The following is a 6287-nucleotide window of genomic DNA, read 5'->3' as shown; positions in this document are numbered from 1 at the left end:
TGGATCGGCTTGGGGGTGGGGTGTCAGTGCCTTCCCTTTTCTTCCTGGGGATCCCACCCCCTTGCACAGCAGCAGATGGCCCCCTGCTGGGTCCTCTCCGACCCTGCACCTGCTCCACATTCTTAAAGAGGTTTCTGGACTTCCAATCCTCTCATTGATTTCTCTTCCAGCTTCCCCGATTTTGGAAGATTATGTTTATTCTTGTTCAAATGCAAACAACCAAGTGCCCTGTCTAGTCCCTTCTAGTGCTATGGCAGAAAGTTCCAAAGGATGCCACATTGATCGTTCTGACTCAGTGTTGCTTAGTGGAGCATGACTGGCATTTGGGTACAATGATTCTTTGTACCTGTGGAGCCACCAGACGCCAGCTGCAATCTTGAGCCAATGATGCCACCAAAAAAGAGAGACACAGAGATTTCCAAATGCCCTTTGGGTTCAATACCATCGCAGTTGAGAATTCCTGTGGTCGATGCTATCAAAAATCAGCTCAGTGTTGTTCTCTGATTATGTATGTGCATGTGGACCTCGTCATCTGAGGAGTGGGTGACTTATTTGGGGGAGAAGGGAGTAGTATGAAAAAAGCAACTCATGTTTGTGTGATGTGTAGTCAAAACTGTCAATACATTCATATTATAGGAAACATACAAATAAGGTGTATTCTCCTATCCCTCTTGTGTCCGGCTCACAAGGGGTAGCTCTGTGCAGATGTGGAGGAGCAAGGTGGGAGTCTACAGAGAGAATTTACAAAAGAAGGTAGAATGGCTAACAGGAGGTTTGAGTAGTGACTAGGGAAAGTGGAAGAGTTTGTAGGTTTGAGGGATGAGTGTAGAAGCAGAGTGTTTGGGGCAGATGCCAACCCCAGGAAGATGGCGGGCTGGGCTCCCACGGTAAGAGAAGATTTGGATACTTCTCAGCAGCAAGTATGCATTCCACTCTCCTCTCTCTTTGAATAAAGAGAGAAATGCTTCTAGTTTCCTTTGACTGATGTGTGCAATTTGATGTCCGTCTCGGGAGGAGATGGGAGGAAAGTCGTACCAAGACTCGGCCACACAGATATTCATTAAGCACGCGATTGTTATTAAGAACACTAATCCTATTTTCACCAGCATTTTTGTATGTTTGAAGATATGTTTTTGAAATTGAGAAAATCTCCTATTAAGGCCATGGCATTTTCTTTATTGGACCTTCATTTAAATAAAGATACAATAGGAAAAAATTTCATTTGAGCATTTTCTACACAGACAATGTAATGTATCCATTCGGCAGGATAATAATAATTATTATTATTACTGAAACCCTTGAAAACGACTTTGCAGTTGGTTTGTTTCAGAAAAATGATTATTTTGGAATTTCTGAAATGAAAGCTGATGCGAATACTTTTCTTGTATGTCTTATTTCTATATAATATGCCATGAAGAAATATTTCATTAATCTGACATTACTTAAAAATATTTAAATTGGGGCGCCTGGGTGGCGCAGTCGGTTAAGCGTCCGACTTCAGCCAGGTCACGATCTCGCGGTCCGTGAGTTCGAGCCCCGCGTCGGGCTCTGGGCTGATGGCTCAGAGCCTGGAACCTGTTTCCGATTCTGTGTCTCCCTCTCTCTCTCTGCCCCTCGCCCGTTCATGCTCTGTCTCCCTCTGTCCCAAAAATAAATAAACGTTGAAAAAAATTAAAAAAAATATTTAAATTATGAATTGGTATTTAGGAAGATATAAGCAGGCATTGTGTTAACATAAAATGTTCAGAAATACTGCTTGGCACGTGCCCTAGTATTTTTATGAAAATGGATAATACTCATTGCATTCTCTTTTGAATATTAAGGTACTGGCTCTTGTCTCTCGCCATTCATATTGTTATGATTGATTTAGCAATATGCATAGAAATAGCACAAATAATCACCTTAGCACAATACAAAGTAGGTACAGAGTGATGATGGTAATGTGTCGCCTCATGCGGCATTTAGAACGGGGATGTTTTAGCCAGATGATGCTGAACATTAGCCTCTTGGTTTCTAATCGAGTTGATATCAAGAAGCCCTATCTGTATTTTGGTCACATTATTGAAATTAGTTCAAAACGTTGACACCCTAAGATTGAGCTTCACCCCCTTCGGCCCCAGGACACTGATGGGTGTCGTTTAGTAACACATGTACCACTTCTCATACACCGGGGCTTAGATGTTATATTAAGTAGCAAAGTGATTTTTGTTTGATTATAAATGGCTAGTACAGGGGGCGCCTGGGTGGCTCAATCGGTTAAGCGTCCAACTTCAGCGAGGTCATGATCTTGTGGTTTGTGGGGTAGAGCCCCAAATTGGGCTCTCTGCTGTCAATGCAAAGACTGTTTCGGATCCTCTGTCCCCCTCTCTCTGTCCCCTCCCCGTTCATGTTCTCTCTCTCTCTCCCTCAAAAATAATAAATAAACATAAGAAAAACAAATGGTTAGTATAGCAATAAACGTATTGGGTTCTAAGGAAGAAGATGTTTGGTTTTTAATTTGTAGAACACTTCTGAGCTCTGTCTAGGAGAAAGTCAACAGCTTTTCAGAGGACAGAAGTTTCCCCTTGCAGGTTCACACGTGTCAGAAGAGGCCTGGTGGAACTGTCGGGCAATAGCACGCTGGGGTGGGGGTGGGGCGGAGAGTGGCCACAGCGCACTGTGGTTTCATAACACGGAAATTCTGTATTTCTCTAAATTTTCACGACAGATTCTGGTAGGGCTGGTGTAGGATGGAGCGAGCTATTTGCCTACAGCTGGGAGGAAGGGCTTAAGAGGACAAAAGGAAACTGTAAACAGTATCAATCCAAGAAAACAGAGAGAGGACTTTGGGGGCCATCCGCCTGCCCGCCATCTGCTCATTCGTGGGCAACGTGGGACAGACACCCTGCTCGCAAAGGGACACGTGTGTCAGGAAACACACTGGCAGCCGGGTCCTACCCCGAGCACAGGGGAGACGTGAGAAAACGAGCTGTCCACACTGTCACTTCCAGTCACTTCTTCGGGCAGGAAACTAGCCGAAGCCAGCCCTGTGCTTTCCCAGGGATACTCTTATTACTGTCGCGGTGAGAGTGAAAGGCTAACAGATTGGCCCCGGAAGAAGAAAGATAAATTAGGGAGTCTGCAAATCTGAGAGCAGCTCCCCGTCTGGTAAATACGTTTTCCCTCAACTTGCCGAGCTGTTGTCCTGACCGAAAGAATGGCTCCTAGGTTTCTGCCTCACTCATGTGACCCATCCTGAAAGGTACGTGTCATGTCCTGAGACCCTAGGGAGGTGATACGTGGCTGTGTTTTGAAAAGTAAAATGAATGCTGTGTTTTCGGGGGCCCAAGTTGCATACTGAATTTAGGCAAGAGGACGTGGTTACAATGACTCGGGCTCTAGGACTTTGTGGGTAGTGAAACACGTAAAAACCTTTCCCTAGGGTTTATTTTCGTAAAGTTTAAATCCAGTATCTTATAGGTAATTTTATATTTTATTATTCATTCATTCATTCATTCATTCATTCAATGTTTGTTTATTTTTGAGAGAGAGAGAGCATGAGCAGGGATGGGGTGGGGGTGGGGGGGGGCAGAGGATCTGGAGCGGGCTCTGTGCTGAAAGCAGTGAGCCTGATGCGGGGCTCAAACTCATGAACTGTGAGATCATCAGCTGAGCCCAAGTCAGACTCTCAACTGACTGAGGCAGCCCCTATTTATTTACTTATTTATGTATTGAGAGCATGAGCAGAGGAGAGGGGCAGTGGGGGAGCAAGAGAATCTCAAGAAGTCTCCATGCTCAGCACGGGGCTCTATCCCACAACCCGGGTATCATGACCTGAGCTGAAATCAAGAGTCTAAGGCTCAACCAACTGAGCCACCCAGGAGCCCCTTACAGTTAATTTCACTTTTTTCTTTTTCCTTTTAAGTTAAACTCAAGTTAGTTAACATACAGTGTAGTCCTGACTTCAGGAGTAGAACCCAGTGATTCACTGCTTACATATAACACCCAGTGCTCACCCCAAGAGGGGCCCTCAATGCCCATCCCCCACTTAGCCCATCCCCCACTCACGGTCCCTCCAGCAACCGTCAGTTTGTTTTAAGAGTCTGTATTTAAGAGTCTCTTAAGGTTTATGTCCTTCTCTGTTTTTATCTTATTTTTCCTTCCCTTTGCCTACATTCATCTGTTGAGTTTCTCAAATTCCACAAATGAGTGAAGTCATATGATATCTGTCTTTCTCTGATGGACTTATTTCACTTAGCATAATACCCTCTAATTCCATCCACATTGTTGCAAATGGCAAGATTTCATTCTTTTTCACTGCCCACTATTATTCCATTATATATATATCTCACATCTTTTTAAAAAAAATTATGGTTTTATTTTATTTTACTTTTGAGAGAGAGAGAGAGAGAGAGAGCACATGAGTGTGGGGGAGGGGCAGAGAGAGAGGGAAACACAGAATCCCAAGCAGGCTCCTAGCTGTCAGCACAGAGCCAGACATGGGGTTCAAACCCATGGACCGTGAGATCATGACCTGAGACAAAACCAGACACTCAACCAACTGAGCCACCCAGGCGCCCCTACCACATCTTCTTTAAAACAAATTCCTATCAGGGCACCTGGTGACTCAGTCAGTCAAGTGCCTAGCTTCAGCTCAGGTCATGATCTCATGGTTCGCAAGTTCGAGCCCGGAATTTGGCTCTGCTCTCACAGCTCTCAGCCTGTTTGGGATTCTCTCTTTCCCTCTCTCTCTCTGCGCCCCCCTCCCCACTCTCTTTCTCTCTCTCCAAATAAATAAATAAACTTAAAGAAATCCAAGTTCCTTCAGAATGTTTTCTGTTATTGCCCAAGCCATAAAATTCATAATACTTATTCCAACTCCTTCTATCTGATAGGTGAGGAAACGGGAATTTGTTGTTACCGATGAAAAGTGAGCAGAGGAAAAAGCTAAAGCACAGTATTTGGGGAAAATAATTAAAATGTGAATACAAGGTAAGATAGAAAATTGATCAGTTGATCATATCAGAGCAGGTGATCCAAGAAGCCTTCTGGAACATGTTTTTACCGATTATCCCAGTTCCCAGGAGCCAGTCTTTGCCACTTTGGCACCTGTTTGCTACACCTGGGCGGGAGGGTTACCCTCCCACGTCCTCGCTGGGGTGCTGACAGAAGGCCACGGTGACAGTGGGTCCAGGGGATACACGACTTCCCCCCACCGCCCCCACAAAAACTGAGGCAGGGAGTGTTCTCAACACAGAGAAGGGGTTCACGGACATACCGATTCTTCCTTCTGCTCACCCACAGCCTCATAGACAGGTGTAAGTCCCGGAGAAGCTAGAGATGGTCTTTTCTTCATGCCCTGGGTGATGGAGTTTTTTAGAATCTTGTGGATCCCTTGTGGGTTTCCCCATCCTTGGTTTTGTAACTATAACCTGTTACACGGGCCATGATTTAAAAACCAAACCTCTAAAGGTGCAAGAGGGAAGTCAGTTGGTGGGTTTTCAAGGACTCCAACACTACATGGTCATAAGACTGTAAAACTCACTATAAAACTGTTTAAAAAAAAACCCATAAGGTAAGGAACGGGGATTGTTTGGTTGAAAATTTGTGCATTGTTAAGTGACATGTCTTAACATACTTTTTTTTATTCATTTCAGTATCAGAAACGACCACTGGACTTTTCCTTGTTGTATATACTTCCTTTATAAATTTTCTCTGTTATAAGTGCCTCAAAATTAAATAACATTAAATAACAAACACTTGGGGCACTTGGGTGGCTCCGTCGCTTAAGTGTCCGACTTCGGCTCAGATCATGATCTCGTGGTTCATGGGTTCAAGCCACGTCAGGCTCTGGGCTGACAGCTCAGAGCCTGGATCCTGCATCCTGCTTCTGATTCTGTGTCTCCCTCTCTCTGTGCCCCTCACCTGCTCATGTTCTGTCTGTCTCTCTCTTTCAAAATAAATAAACATTAAAAAATTATTTGGTGTGAGAAAAAAAGTTAATTATTTATCTGCTGTCCATAAGCCGAGGAAAAGTTTGCCTGCTGATCTTTATAATCATTACTAACATAATTGCCCAATGAATAGAGAGTGTCTAGGACCTAGTTTTGTTTCCTAAGAGACTATGGGGAGGGGGGGACAACCTAGGAAGCCTGTTTAGTGAAAATAAGGAAAATTTAGTATAACTGCGATACATTTATGTTCACAGACTGTTTTTACTAATAGGCTTTCAAATTAGGAAGTTTGACACCTGTATCAGACAGGATCAAGTCGGGAAAACAGAAACCCCAACAGTTTTTGTTTTTTTT

Source organism: Felis catus, chromosome A1 (genome assembly GCF_018350175.1).
Source record: "Felis catus isolate Fca126 chromosome A1, F.catus_Fca126_mat1.0, whole genome shotgun sequence".
Classification (NCBI taxonomy): Eukaryota; Metazoa; Chordata; class Mammalia; order Carnivora; family Felidae; genus Felis; species Felis catus.
The sequence above is the reverse complement of the archived record's forward strand: the minus strand, read 5'-3'. Positions refer to the sequence as shown.